This window comes from Dermochelys coriacea, chromosome 10 (assembly GCF_009764565.3).
Source record: "Dermochelys coriacea isolate rDerCor1 chromosome 10, rDerCor1.pri.v4, whole genome shotgun sequence".
In the NCBI taxonomy this organism is placed as follows: domain Eukaryota; kingdom Metazoa; phylum Chordata; order Testudines; family Dermochelyidae; genus Dermochelys; species Dermochelys coriacea.
Window position 1 is genome coordinate 13,335,935 of NC_050077.1, and position 16,479 is coordinate 13,352,413.

Genomic DNA, 16,479 nt, shown 5'->3' on the forward strand with positions numbered 1-16,479 from the left:
CCCTTCCCAAATTCTTGGGGTTTTTAAATCTTCCTTATTATAACTCTGGAGGGTCTGGGGTCCAATTTGTTTTAATCCTTGGCTTCAGAGATATCCCATGACAATGACTTCCACAGTCTACATGTGCATTGTATAAAAAGTATTTCCTTTTATTATTTTTTAATTTGCTGCCTTTCAATTTCAATGAATGTCCACTTATGCTTCTACAGTAAAAAATGCTGAACAGAAGTGTCTGATTTACCTTCTCTGCACCATTCATCTTTCTCATGCCCCTCCTCTTATTCATCTGCCCTCTCACGCAAACAGTGGCACTCTTTCCAACCTCTCTTTATGTGAGAGGTTTTTCATGTCTATAATCAGTCCTATTGCCCCATCCCGGACTCCCCACCACCCTTCAATTCTGCTGCATCCATTTGAAGATATGGTGACCAAAGTTGAACATATGTATCAGCCAGTCGCCATCTCCCCATGACTAATGCAGTCAAAAGTTTTGTGCAGAGCCAAAAACCCACTTGTAATCAGGGAGTACTTTGGGCTACTACTACCTTAATCAGTATTAGGTTATGGCGGGTGTTCCCTGGCAAAGATGCACTGGGGTTGAGAAATAGCTGGCATGATGGTGCTACTGCTACAGAACCCATGGGGTTCCCTGAGAATCATTGCTGCAGGCAACTCAGTAGAGAGCTGGCTGGGAACACAGTAATTTCCCAGCATCTCCTGTCCTATGAGTGGGACCCAACTTCCACCATGCCCCTCTTCCCTTTCAGAACAGCCCTTGTTGTATTGAGGTGAAGTCACCCACACAGATCCACCTCTGAAGACCCTGCTGAAGGTCTGGCAGTGAACAGCATCCTGGCACCACCAGAGGACCCACGAAGAGCGTTGGCCTGAACAGAACAGGAGGGGTCAGGTCACCAGTTCCCTTGAAGACATCAAAAGGTAAGGTGAAGCAGGTGTTCTGGGGAGGCAGTTATGGGGGAGAGGAATTCATGGAGGTTTGTGACTCTAACCAAACCTAAAGGGGCTGGTCTATGCTGAGTTGCACAGGCCTTCTAATACTGACCAGACATGCACTGAGAACTGCCAGTGCATGCAGATTTAGCCTCTGATTCACCATGAGTTGAGCTATAGACACTGTTAATCTTTCTCATCCTTGTTACTCAGCGGGTGGGTGAGACCAGGTGTGGCATTGCTAATGCGGTTGCCAAGTTCCCAGAACCAAAACATGATTAAACTAGGCATATCTGAATTGAATTTGCATATTCTTGTTATAGGGAGATATTTAAAGGTGATAATTAATGAGTAAGAAAGAGCTGCTATAATTGCCTTTTCAACTGCAATTTTCTGAGTTCAGATTAAATTCTTTCCTTTGAGCTAAGTATGCTATTTTTGAAAGGGTGTCTACATTTCTAAATATGCTTGTAGTAGTATAGATTGCACAGAGGTCGTGGCGGGCCCGGAAGTGGGAATAGAATATGGGCCTTTATTAACATTGTTTTTGCAGTATACCCTGGGTCCATACTTCAGGGGCCATTGCACCTTTTGCATACATCAGAATTTGGCCCCAAATCTTGCTGTGCTATCCTGATCCTGAGAGGTGCTGAGGACCTGTAGCTTCCATTGGAATCAATGGCAGTTGCATTTGCTTGGCACCAAACATACTCAAGCCCATTGTTTGGTAAACTGGAGACCAGACAACATAACGTTGCTCTTCCTGGAGACTTCGCTGCTTAGTTTTGAAACATCAAGCTCCTTGGAGCATGGAGTATGTGTCTTGTTTAATAGTAAGTAAAGAAGGCAGAATTTTCAAAAGCCTGGAAGTCCCATTCCCGGAAGCGACTTGGGAACCTAAGTGTGTCAGTCACTTTTGAAAACGGGATGTAGTCACTTCATTCTTTTTGAACATTGTACCCACACTTAGCAGATCATCATCATAACCCCATGTGGCACCAATAGAGCTGAGACTAACAGAGAAAAATAGAAAGGGAAGATTGTGCTTGCACAAAGGAAGCCAAGCTGAGGCTTAGCGGAAAGTTTGAGTCAAAATGTCTCAAGAAGGTTTTTAAACCCATCAAGTATTTCTAGTTGCATGTTGGCTGTGCTCCAGTTGATTCATGAGTGATGGGTTATAATCCGGGTGACACTTGTGTTGTGTGCTGTGAAATACCAGAGGAAGATTCTGACGAGACCATCAATACACACTGGCTTCCTCTGCAGAGAACGCTTACAACAATTTCATTCCTTAGATTAGTTTCAGAGTAGCAGCCGTGTTAGTCTGTATTCACAAAAAGAAAAGGAGTACTTGTGGCACCTTAGAGACTAACAAATTTATTAGAGCATAAGCTTTCGTGAGCTGTATGTGTAAAGCTGTAAAGCTTATGCTCTAATAAATTTGTTAGTCTCTAAGGTGCCACAAGTACTGCTTTTCTTATTCCTTAGATTAAAAACACCATTGATTACTGCCAGTTTATACGCACCATTCCGGCAATGAATCCCATTGTTCCAAGTCATATTAGTCAGGGATGTCTGTTGGCTTTGGTTTTGATACCCAGTTTTGCTTTACTGACGTCAGTAGAATTCTTGAAAAGAATGATATGAAGGAGAGGGAAACATCTGACCTTAGTGGGAGTAACAGATAGCATGAAAGGAATGGAATGAGGCCACTGGTGACAGGTACACTTGAGATGTATGGAGTCTTTGTGTGCTTTGGTTGAATGCAGTGTTGCCAACTCTATGCATTCAAAAAATCATGATTCAGGCCCCCCAAAATCATTAGATTGGCTTGAAAATCATGAGATTAAAAAGAAAAACAATAAATCTTGGCTTTGTTTTATTTGCCTTCTGGTTTCCATGCCTTTAGAGTGTACTAGGTCTGCATTTTCAGGCTTGTCTCTATAATCCTGGGGTCTAAAAACTTACATTTTTTTTTAATGGAAACTAAGATTCTCAGGTAATGGCAGGAATCCAGAAACTGGAAATTTAAAAAAAAACAACCAAATATGGAGTGAGTTGGGAGCGCCATTTACAATTGGATGTAAAGTGCTTTAAAACAAAAAAGAGAGATCTTGGCACAATCATGACTGATGGTTTGAATGCTTGTGGGTAATCGGCACATCATTCTTCTATTTTAGGACATAAAATATCTTTCCAGCCTGCGGCAGGTTCTATCTAAGAAAGGCGCGAACTGGACACTTCCAGTTATTTCAGTTAATCCATAGAATTCCCCATTCTTTCAGACAGGGGTGCTGGGAAATTATAGGCATTTGATGGAGCAACTGGCTTTCATTTAGCAGAGACTGGAAGTGCTGCTTTGCGTTTCAGAGTAGCAGCCGTGTTAGTCTGTATTCGCAAAAAGAAAAGGAGGACTTGTGGCACCTTAGAGACTAACAAATTTATTTGAGCATAAGCTTTCGTGAGCTACAGATGAAGTGAGCTGTAGCTCACGAAAGCTTATGCTCAAATAAATTTGTTAATCTCTAAGGTGCCACAAGTACTCCTTTTCTTTTTGTCTGCATTGCGTACTTGTTTGTCTCTTATGGGCTCCCTGTATTTCCTACAGACCCTCCTGCCTTCACCTCTCTCTTCACACTGCCGACTCTGTGCTGGGCACAGCTTTCCAATCAGCATTTACTCATGTTCTCCTTCTCCTAAAGGCCGCAGGGCCAGATCCTCAGCTCCATCCTCCTGGAGCTACCAAGTGAGCAAGGGAAGCATGCAGACTGCACGTTTATTAGAATGGTGCAGCTTGCTCCCAGTCAACTTGTGGGCTAGCCAAGAGCTGTGGGGGGATGGGAAGGCTGGGGCATGGCCCCAGTGGCACATAGAAGTATAGGCACCATGAGTGACCTTGGCCTTGCACCAGGTTGACAAGAGGGAAAGACTGATTGAACCCAACCACCACACCTGCATTCCGCGACGCAGGAACAATGTGGCCCTAGGTCTTTTCCACCTCTACTATGATTCTGAGTCAACCGTTGCAAGGTAGCACCACCTGTTGGAGTAACACAGCAGTTCTGGCACTTAGAGAATGAGCCATCATACCACAGGTCACCCCTTTCTCTCCATTAATTGTCTTTTGTTTTTTGCGTTGTTGCAATCAAAGATCCAAATTCAGACATCAGCCACAGACAATATTTAGTGCATTCAGTTACATTTCAGTTATTCACGGGGCACAGAACAAATCAGATGGGGCATTGGGTTTAAGGTAAAGCAAACATCAGCAGTGAGATCTAGATCAGTCTTTGCCACCCCTGGATGGGGCTGGAAAATAAGTTTCCAGAGCAAACCCACAAAGAAGAGAGAAAGTTCCATTTTCGCAAGTCCTTCTCCAACGCAAACCCTTCGCCCTGTAAAGTTAACCAACATGGAGGTCAATGGAAAGAAAGTCAGCAAGGCATGGCTTGGTCAGTGCTTTTGTCTGAGATCTTTTAAAATGTATATACAGTCTGTAACTGCAACCAGAGGAGCCAGCTGACAACCCCCGACCACCCCCACCCCCCATCTATATATCAGAAGGGCTATTTAAAAGGAAATAGTTTCTGCCCATTCAGGAAGTTGTGAGAATCTGTGACCGTTCCAGACTGTCTGGAGGTTAGCAGACAAAGGAATGCCAGTGTCTACTTATGTGCTTTGGATGACTCACACCTACATTTCCCAAAGTACCATTTAATCTGGAGAGCCTCAATTTGAGGTGGCCCATTTCAGACATGTTTGGCCTGGTTTTCAGACGTGCCAAGCATCCGCTGCTCCCGCTGTACAATCAGCGTAACTACAGAATGAGCACAGGTAATTGTTGTTACCTATGGAGAATGCCTCCTTCCTAGTAAAGCTCCCATCAGCATCAAGGAAGTGGAAAAGGTTGAACTGATCTGATGTCTCCCAGTGCAATTTGTCCTTCAAAACTGAGGTCAGCAGAGGAATCACTTCTATTCCCTGGAAGGAATAAGGGAAACTGGCAGGTGCAGCAGCCAATGGTCTGTGGTGGTCACTCTCACAAATTCAACTCATTCTTCCATGCAAGAAAGCAAAGAGTAGATGGATTTCTGAGCAGGATTAACTAGCTCTGCAGGATATCTCCTTACTCTGTGGAATATTTAATCTGGTAGATTCACATGCATAGAAATAAACATCAGAACAGGAAGCTATAAGCACTGTTTATGGATGTTTAGTACCCAGAATACATGTTTTTTGATACAGAGACTGGTTAATATTCCACTTCTCCCTCTTCACCTCACAACATAAAAATTGATTTATTTCCTAAGTGTTTTCATTCACCCTCCAAATAAAGATCCAGCACAAGTTCTGTGCTCAGATAAGCAAATGTAAACCCAGAGTAACTTCACTGACAGCAGTCCAATTACTCTGCATTTATATGGCTCTAACTGAGTGTAGAATCTGGCCCATAGTTGCACCGTCCGTTCTGGATGTAGCACAGATGGTAGAGGGAGGGATTAAATACCGAAAGACCAAACACCAGAACTTCTTAAATTTATTTTCTTACGAATATTTCACAAAACTCCATGAATATTTGCAGTTTCTGTTGTCAACCTCAAAACTTACCTTTGGGATCATATAACCCCTGAAACTAACATTGGTGGACGTCAAACGCGATACACTCATTGGGACAATATTGGAAAACCTTTGTATTTCATGTATCACTGCATCAGTGTAAGGCAGTTTTTTCCTGTCTTCCAGCATGGGCATTTGTCCTGGCTTAATGACCTGATCTATTTCTTCCTAAATCCTTCCTTGAAAAGGAAAAAGGAGAGGGATTGCAGTTTTCCAGGAATGCTGAGGATACATTATCACAGGCTGTGAGCTCACTTTGTCTTGAAATCTCAATAGGATTAAGTTTAGCCAGGATTTGGGTGGCACTCCTCAGTATTCCTCCTGACTTCCTGAGGAAACTACAATCCATCGGTGATCTTCCTGAAAACACCATCCTGGCCACTCTGGATGTAGAAGCCTCTACACCAACATTCCACACAAAGATGGACTACAAGCCATCAGGAACACTATCCCCGATATTGTCACGGCTATCCTGGTGGCTGAACTTTGTGACTTTGTCTTCACCCATAACTATTTCACATTTGGGGACAATGTATACCTTCAAATCAACGGCACTGCGATGGGTACCCGCATGGCCCCACAGTATGCCAACATTTTTATGGCTGACTTAGAACAACGCTTCCTCAGCTCTCGTTCCCTAATGCCCCTACTCTACTTGCGCTACATTGATGACATCTTCATCATCTGGACCCATGGAAAAAAAGCCCTTGAGGAATTCCACCATGATTTCAACAATTTCCATCCCACCATCAACCTCAGCTTGCACCAGTCCACACAAGAGATCCACTTCCTGGACACTACAGTGCTAATAAGTGATGGTCACATTAACACCACCCTATATTGGAAACCTATTGACCGCTATTCCTACCTACATGCCTCTAGCTTTCATCCAGATCACACCACACAATCCATTGTCTACAGCCAAGCTCTATGATACAACCGCATTTGCTCCTACCCCTCAGACAGAGACAAACATCTATAAGGTCTCTATCAAGCATTCTTACAGCTACAATACCCAGCTGTTGAAGTGAAGAAACAGATTGATAGAGCCAGAAGAGTACCCAGAAATCACCTATTACAGGACAGGCCCAACAAAGAAAATAACAGAACGCCACTAGCCATCACCTTCAGCCCCACTAAAACCTCTCCAATGCATCATCAAGGATCTACAACCTATCCTGAAGGACGATCCATCACTCTCATAGATCTTGGGAGACAGGCCAGTCCTTGCTTACAGACAGCCCCCCAACCTGAAGCAAATACTCACCAGCAACCACACACCACACAACAGAACCACTAACCCAGGAACCTATCCTTGCAACAAAGCCCGTTGCCAACTCTGTCCACATATCTATTCAGGGGACACCATCATAGGGCCTAATCATATCAGCCACGCTATCAGAGGCTCATTCACCTGCGCATCTACCAATGTGATATATGCCATCATGTGCCAGCAATGCCCCTCTGCCATGTACATTGGTCAAACTGGACAGTCTCTACGTAAAAAAATAAATGGACACAAATCAGACGTCAAGAATTATAACATTCAAAAACCAGTCGGAGAACACTTCAGTCTCTCTGGTCACTCGATTACAGACCTAAGAGTTGCTATTCTTCAACAAAAAAACTTCAAAAACAGACTCCAACAAGAGACTGCTGAATTGGAATTAATTTGCAAACTGGATACAATTAACTTAGGCTTGAATAGAGACTGAGAGTGGATGGGTCATTATACAAAGTAGAACTATTTCCCCATGTTATTTCCCCACTACCACCCCCAACTGTTCCTCAGACGTTCTTGTCAACTGCTGGAAATGGCCCACCTTGATTATCACTACTAAAGGTTTTCTTCCTCCCCCCCACCCCTTTGCTGGTAATAGCTCATCTTAAGTGATCACTCTCCTTACAGTGTGTATGATATCACCCATTGTTTCATGTTCTCTGTGTATATAAATCTCCCCACTGTATTTTCCACTGAATGCATCCGATGAAGTGAGCTATAGCTCACGAAAGCTTATGCTCAAATAAATTTGTTAGTTTCTAAGGTGCCACAAGTCCTCCTTTTCTTTTTCGGATACAGACTAACATGACTGCTACTCTGAAACTCCTCAGTAGAAAAATCTGCATGCTGGAGAAATTAGTGCTGGTGGGTCTGCAGGTCCCTGAGAGCTATTATTGGGCCAATGCAGAGTTAAGGGGTATTGTGGTAAATTCCATGCCTGATTCTATTCTCACACCAGTGTCACTCCATAGTCTTCAGTGGAAGTGAGATCAGAATCCAGCCCACCTTCTCTCAGATAAGATGGGAAACCTATGAGTTTGTTATGCTGGTGTAACCTAATAGCTTGTAAGAGAGTTTTGATGGGTGGAGGCTTATGGAGGCTTATGAACAGAACTGGAATTCAGCTTTTCTTGTTTGCTTGTGTATTTCAGTTAAGATTAGCTGAATGAAACCTCATTGTAAAGCCAGATGTTTTCAGATTTAGCACTTAATGTTATTTACTCAAGTCTCAAGTGTGGGAACCCTGCTGTCTCCCTTCTGTAACTGGAGACTTGATTAGGTATTTAACAGAATTTTATAAGAGATTAGTTCTTAGTCTTACTTAGTCTTTTCTTTTTGTGAATACAGACTAACACGGCTGCTACTCTGAAACTAGTCTTACTCTGAATCTATGGGTATTTCATCATCATCAGAAGACCCCAACGGACAGTGGTAGATGTAGTCTCAGTGCCAGCAGCAAAGAGGTCCAGCGTTGAGAACAGAAGATTCTCATTGTGAAAGTGTGTGTGAGAATTTCTTGACTCCTTCGAGACACGCAAAAAATGAACATTAGTTCTACAGCAAATGATACAGATGACTTTAACTTTTGTATTTTTTTCATCTTTGTTCCAGCTGTGTATGGATATAGACATTAGGGTTAGTTTACCGCTTTAGATTATTTTTGTTATAGGGAATAAAAGGGATATATTGTAGACCAAACACCATGGAATATAAAAGAATTGGTCACACTGCAAGTATGCAAGGAGTGCTAGTATCATCATATTAAACAATTAGTGGACCCTCTGTTATCTCAATAAAGGGTATCACAGAAATATCAATCTGTTAGCTATGATGATTAGGATTTGGCAACCCTTACATTTAGTAATAATTTACTCCCCCACTAGTCCCATTAATTTCAGTGGGACTACTCTGCTAATTAGGTCACTTCATTAGTGATTTCAATAAGCCTACTCGTGGTGTAAGGTACTATTCAATGTGAGTATGGCTAGCAGGATCTAGCCCTGGTCTAGAGTATTCTGATCACAACAAATCTGTGTCTTCACACCTCCAGTTCCCTGCCAGATGCTCAGCATTAATAAATGAAGTGAAAGCTAACAGAACGGAAAGATGCAAGTTAAGCTGAGAATTAGCTTTAAAGTACCTGCTGTTGCTTCATCAGAAACGCATCAACAAAACCTGTTCAATTGTTTTCATTAAACTCCTGTCTGTGTTCCTTAAAGAACTTCTCCAGCAAAGCATTCAGCTCATCTACATTTCATAACACAGTCTTTGGGGCTCCAAACAGAAATCCAAGAGATGGGTAGAAATTATATAACTGGGAAAAAGAAAAGGATTACTGTTCACCGGCATTGTGGTGAACCTGTGTAACATCTTTACATAAAATGGGTGGAGTTGGCATTCAACATCACACCAGTTGTGCCCTTAGTCTAGTGGGGTCTGGCAGTGACCAGAGTTTGAGAGCATAGCGAAGCATGAAGAAGCATGGAGAGAGAATCCCCAGGGTGTACTTAGCTAATTCATGTAATGTTTCTGATGCGCCACAAGCAATTCCTTCCTGACCCCCCCCCCCCCGCCACATGTGAACTACGGATGCCCTGAAGCATCAAGATGGGACGGTCACTGCATCCATGCTTTAGCTTGTACAGCCCAAACTGTTATGAGTGGTTATAAAGCTATTATGATCTTTCTATTCCAGCCCTCCATGTTTGCTCTCAATCCCTCTCTGACAACAGATTCCTCAGTTAGTTTATATGCCACATAGAGAAGCTTTTCCTTTTATTTGGCTGCTTTTCAGTTTCACTGAGTGTGCTGTGTTTAGGTAAAATTCACCTGTGGTGCAAAGGTCAGTGGTGAGGATGGGTCTTCACACTGGTCTGAAATAGGGCAGCATTCATGGCACTGTTGCTGCGGTTATGATGGGGAGAGGCATGGGACCCATCCAGATAAGGGGGAAATGGCTCTGATTTCCTACCAAGTAGCACAAAGGGGATAGTGACCCCCCAGCAGCTGGGGGTAGCAGCCACAAGGGCAGACCACAGGTTGTGGGGGTCAGTTTTCTCTTCCTCCAAAAAAACCTTCAACTGCTGGGTCTTTGTGTGGTTAGAGTGAATGTCACTTCTTGTGAGTGAGCTGGGGAAAGGCCGCTGGGATCAGTTTTCACTTAGCCCTTCATGGGTTGGTCCATTTCAGTCAAGTTCCACACTAATCTGCTGTTTCCTTTTCAGGGCACATCCCCGTGCTGCAGCAGAAAGGAATTAAACCTTAAACACAGTCACTCTGCTGCTGCCTGCCTTGTCTGCCATGGACACTGAGAGCCACAGACCTGGAGGGTGGGGATCTGAGCACAGAACCAGACCAAAGAGCACCCGCCCTGTTGCACTCGGAGACCACCAGCACCCTGCAAACCAGCTAACTGCCCAACCTTCAGCCTAGCCCCGTCCCACCCCAGGAGGCAGGGAGAACAAACAGGAGCAACTGAATGTCCCAACAAAAGCTGCTGGTGCAGCAGGATGGTTTGAGATGAGAAAATCTAGTATGTGGTGAGGTACCAAATTCTGTCTGGGTTGGTCTGGGGGAAGGTGCAGGGAAGAGGCAGCCAGAATGCACAGTCATGCAGGAGGCAGCCAGAGTGCTGCTGTTAGCACTGCCTTAGTACCAGAGGTGGAAGCCCAAAGGGCCACAGGTAGTTGTGCATGCATGGTAGCATCAGGTAGCTGGGATGAGGAGTTAGGAATATGCTGTTTCTCCTTAAAGGACAACCAAGGATCTCTGCAGTGCATGGGCTCATCATGACCTGGGAGGCATTCTGTCTGCAATTGCTGTGTTCTAAAGATTTCCTCCGGTCATCACTGCTTCGTTATGATAGTTGCTCCCCGTCCATACAACCGATCCCATCCCCTCTTCATTTTTAGCTATTAAACCCAGCAGTTAGCCCTCAGCCTGTTCAGAGTGGGAATGTATTAATAAACCCTCCAAATTAAAAATAGTTATCTGCACCATAGGAGAGCCCAGCAATTTGGTTAACAACTTTAACAACTTCAGCAAAGTTAGAAATATGGGATCTTCGTATTGAAACCTCTCACCAAACAATATAGAGCATATAACATTGGATACAGCACTGTTCAGTATCACCTTTGCATCAAAGGGCTTCCCTATGTTTAAAACAATTAAAACAAATTGGCTTTGGAATTGCACTTGTGCTGAAAACATCAATTTCAGTCTACCATACAGAAGCGCTCACTCTCAGGTAGAAATGGCTAGATTTTGTTTTCTCTAGAGCGATTGACTAAGTTCTGGTACACCCTGGGGTAATGGTGTGTAAATTTGCACATTCAAATGAGTGTGAACACAAAATCAGATCCTTGGTTATGGTTTTCTTTGAAAATGTTGTCCTTAACTCTTAGAGCTAAACAAGTTCACCATCCAGGATATGCACCAGGGTTACCAATGCATCCGATGAAGTGAGCTGTAGCTCACGAAAGCTTATGCTCTAATAAATTTGTTAGTCTCTAAAGTGCCACAAGTACTCCTTTTCTTTCTTAGATGCTTAAAGCATCAATTCAGCAAAGTACTTAAGTATGTGCCTCACTTTAAGACATGAGAAATCCTATTGACTTCACATGCTTAATATTAGGCGATGTCTACACTACGCAGCTTTTAGCAACATGGGTGTGCCCCTACAGCCGTGTTGCTAAAAGCCGCACAGTGTAGCTGTTGTTTATTGGCAGGAGAGGGCTGTCCTGCTGACAAAAAAATCCCACCCGCGACAAGCAGCAGCAGCTTTGTCGGCAGGAAACCACTCCTGCCAACAAAGCGCTGTTCACACCAGTGCTTTTCGTTGGTAAAACTTTTGTCATTTGGGGGTGTGTGTGTGTTTGTTTTTTTTTAACACCACTGAACAACAAAAGTTTTGCCAACCAAGTTCCAGTGTAGACAAAGCCTTCGGCTCATGCTAAAGTACCTTTCTGAACTGGGGCCTAACTGTCCGTTTCAGGATGAAATTCTTAACACTCACCCTGGTGAGATTCAAAATAGTTAATGAGGAAATTTAGCTTTTCAAGAATTCGCACTTCAGTGGTTTTCTTTCCAACTCCAAAATCCCGTAGGGTAGATAAGGTGAATCGTTGCATTGTTTTCCACAACTCTCCGTGATTGAAGGCTATACCCAAAATACAGGTGAACACACTGGTGCCGAGTTTGATTAATGAGTGCTTGTAAAGTACTAAACCCATTGTTTCATGTTCTCTGTGTGTCTATATCAATCTCCCCTCTGTTTTTTCCACCAAATGCATCCGATGAAGTGAGCTGTAGCTCACGAAAGCTTATGCTTTAATAAATTTGTTAGTCTCTAAGGTGCCACAAGTACTCCTTTTCTTTTTGCGAATACAGACTAACACAACTGCTACTCTGAAACTTGTAAAGTACGTTTACTTCCTTGTATGAAAGCTGCTATGTACTTTCAAAGTATTCTATGTATGAAAATGTGTAGTAACAGGATTTTTCCTTTTCATAAGAATACACTAAATATGATCAAATTCAAAAACAAAAAAAAGCTTGTTTACCATTTCTGTGTGTTGTCTTCCTAAATATGGGTATTTCTGCCCTCTCTCCAAATTCTTCAGCATGATTTAAAAGAAAAGGAGTACCCGTGGCACCTTAGAGACTAACAAATTTATTAGAGCATAAGCTTTCGTGAGCTACAGCTCACTTCATCGGATGGGCATCCGATGAAGTGAGCTGTAGCTCACGAAAGCTTATGCTCTAATAAATTTGTTAGTCTCTAAGGTGCCACGGGTACTCCTTTTCTTTTTGCGAATACAGACTAACACGGCTGCTACTCTGAAACCTATGATTTAAAAGGGCATCCTTAATGTTCTCATAACCAGCCAGCACCACTGCCTTTCTGGGTCCAAAATCCACAGTGAATATGTTGCCATTCTTCTCAGAGAGCTTCAACATGTAAGTAAATGTGTTAATTCAGAAACAGGTCTGGATCCCAGATGTAGCTAACAGTGTACCATCATCTGTGTACAGATTGTCTGAACCACAGCTTTTGGCTCATAGAAATGTAGTAACCCCACAATCTTCTAAGCCTAATATACCTCTCACACCCGGTGGGACAAGTTCTGTCTTCAGAATACACTCATGGAATGAGAACAGCTTTATATAGAGCTGAGGTCAGAATCCAGCCCAGTAAGAGTCCAAAGGGCCCAATTCAATGTGGAACTCAGCACTCTTAACTGCCATTGACTTCACTAGGACTTTGCAATGACTTCAGTAGGAATGGGAGGCATTCAGGGACAGATTTTTAAATGTATTTAGGCACCTACTAGGATTTTTAAAAGCACCCAGATGTCTGACTCCCATTGAATTAACCGGAAGATTAACCATCGTACACAGTAGCATACACAGCATATGCTTGGCTAAAGGCATAATCTGGCACTATATTGGTTGCAAGAAAATCTTTGCACTGTATGTAAAGAATTTTCCCAGTCACTGCAAAATGAACATGTTATTCCTTCTAGCTTTTAAATAGTTGCTGTAGTGGAGACCGCAAAGCCCGAGGCGTTTCTTGTGCTCATTCTAAACGCCTCTAAGAATGTTTAGCTAATTGGATCAGTTAATAGGTAAAAATTCCAGTGCCTCTTCTCTACAAAAGAGATGTTGTCAGACTTCGCAATTACAGGGGACTGTGCCTTTGTGATAGCTGATCGGAGGTGAGTCAAATGCTGTCCCCTGTTCTGACTGCTTTGTGTCTTGGATGGCAGAGCCACCAGAGCAACTGCTATGTCACTGCCCTGCTGGCCCCTGCTTTGGGGGCGTGGCTGGAATAGCCTCAGAATTATCTTGTGTTCCCCCCATCTGTCTGTAGCATACACTCTCTCGTCTCATAATGAGGCTGTATGGCCCAGACTCTCAAAGTTTTTTGGTGCCTAACTCCCATTGATTTCAATGGGAGTTAGAAGCCTAAATACCTTCAAGGATCTGGGCATAAGCTGCTTGGGACAGGGGCCATGTCTTCCTTATGTGTGTCACTTCCTAGGACAAAGGGGACCATGATCTCTGACGGGGGCCTCTAAGTGCTACTGCAATGCAAATAATAGATATTAATGGCAGAAAGGGGACCTGGCCAAGACATCCCATGACCTGGCAAATCCAGCTGATAGAACAGCCCCTGGGCCTGTTTGCAACTAGGCATAACTTAGAGCAAACCCAAGTTTGCTCTAATTTATGCCAGGTGCTGGTCCGACCCCAGGGCTTGGAGGCATAAAGGTGGTTTGAAGCCCTTTGCAACCCTTTTTTTGAGCTGCATTGAGCACAGCTCAGTTATAGGCAGGGATTTAGGCCAAGTTTTTAATTGACAAATAGGTATTTATTAATATATTAGCAGCCAGCGCTAGTGTCTCTGCTCGCGTTGGAGGACCATGTCATGTTTGTTTCAACTGACAACGCCCACGGTCTTCACTAGGTTGCTCATGTCAGGCAAGAAGGACTTGGTGAGAGATGCCACTTGTAGGACTACAGTGTTCTACAATAACAATCCGAAACATTGCTGCGCTCACACAGTGACCAGTATAAAATGCTGTAGCGGAGATGTGCTGCATGCGGTCCTGTTGATTTATAATAACTTACCTGTTATCAATAAAGTATCAATTTGTGCATAAAGCATTAAAATACAATCTACAACATTTGCAAGAAACAATTCCAAAAATAATTCTATCTTTGGCACTTGTCTCTCCAGTAGTGCGAGGAGGATAGTGTTTCAGTCGTATCAAGGATTATTTGCTGTCCGTCAGACACTGGAATCCAGCCTTGAGGCATATACTCCTGGATAATGTCACAGGAGCTCTAGGCTTTAATAGCAAGGTAAGAATGAATCATCTGTTACACTCAACAGCAGCTTTGACAATCTAATTGTTCACTCAGAATTTTATATCTAGTTTAAACATACTCTAAGTCATCTGTGCCGACACATTTCATTTTGTTTCATATGTGCCCAGGTGATGATTTGCAATGCATTATGTACATATTGTAAACTACATTTCAGATTACAAGAGGCTCCTGCTATTATGCAAAACAAATTGAATTTTGTTTTCATCACATGATGGTTTGACAGCTTGGGAGATTCTTTGCTGTCTACTGTACAGCACAGCTAGGGTGACCAGATGTTCTGATTTTATAGGGACAGTCCCGATATTTGGGGCTTTGTCTTATATAGGTGCCTATTACCCCCCATCCCCTGTCCTGATTTTTCACACTTGCTGTCTGGTCACCCTAAGCACAGCACCATACCACATGTGGGTAATCATAGTAATTTCCCTGCTTTCCTTCATTAATTCTTTGCATGAGTATTTCTTGGCATCAAATCTAACTTGCTGCTGCTGACTTCTGTCTGCAACATGAATATTTGATGTGGCAGCCTTGAAAATAGGAGGAAAACTGCTTGGCAAATGAGTCAGCATGCCGTGGGATTCAAAACAGCTTTGAAAGGGATGTGAATTGTTCACACCTCTTGCCATGAACACCGCTGTCATTTTATGAAATGAGGGATAGATCAAATTAAAATATATTTAAGCCGTTTTTTTCCTGTAGAAAAAAGGTGTCCATGGAACTGCCCAAACGGGGTGAAATTAAAATCATGCACAAGAATCTTAAATATAGGCCTGGTTGGGAATTAGTCGATGTGAAGGAGAGGAAGACACTCTCCCCCCATCCCTGGATACCCAATACAATAGGGTACTTACCTAGAATATGGAAGACTCTGGTTCAAATCCCTGTTTTACCTGATTCAGAGCACTGGATGATTGGCTATTCCAGGGTGGTATGTGTATCTCACTCTCAATTTTTTGCAAACAGAATTCTTGTTTTCCTGCCAACCCTACTTAACTAACACTGGCTTTTTTAAAAAGGAGGTACAGCTCTGTCCATTTAATATATGATCCTTATCCTGCAGTCAGATCTACACAGATGTGCCTTACACCCACACAGTGTCTCATTGGATTAAATGGATATTGTCACATGCTCCAGGGTCCACTCACATGGCTCTGACTGAAGCATATTTGTGTGTGTATGTAACTATAGATAAAAATTTTAAATGTGTTCATTTTTGTTTCCACACAATGTAGATACGACATCCTTATTCACTAGATTTCCTTTCATTTCCCAATCATCAAATATTGCAAAGCTCCTCATATCTATTCGGTCATTTCTATCCTACCTCCATCAGCGACTGGAACGGCTTTTTCAGATCCACCACATTCAAGTTCCCGATGAGAGGAAGGGGAGGTGGCCCTGGAGGCAAACTGCAAATTGACTTTTTGGAGCTGGTCAAAAAATAAATGAAAGCCACCAGTCCTCCTGCCAAACAGAGCAGCGAGCTAGTGTTCAGGTACTGTAGCAAAACCTTCACCATGGTCATACTTAGATCAAGGTACAGCACAGAGCGAGGTGAACAAATATGTGAGCATCTCATCTTGGTGCTGCCTTTTATAGAGATGCCTGGACACACCCTCTGGGGATGCAGCTCTTTCATAGTGAGAGGGGTTCAGACCCTTGTTTAATTACAGTGAGATCAGATTTTGTTGGGAAACTGTCAGCAAAAGCCCTGTTTCAAACATGGATTATCCTGG

The 16,479-nt window shown here is 43.1% G+C and overlaps 1 pseudogene; it reads right to left on the reverse strand.

The window, feature by feature from the left end:
- Positions 1-4,158: 4,158 nt before the first annotated feature.
- On the reverse strand, positions 4,159-16,262 carry LOC119862448 (annotated as a pseudogene).
- Between the last annotated feature and the right edge of the window lie 217 nt (positions 16,263-16,479).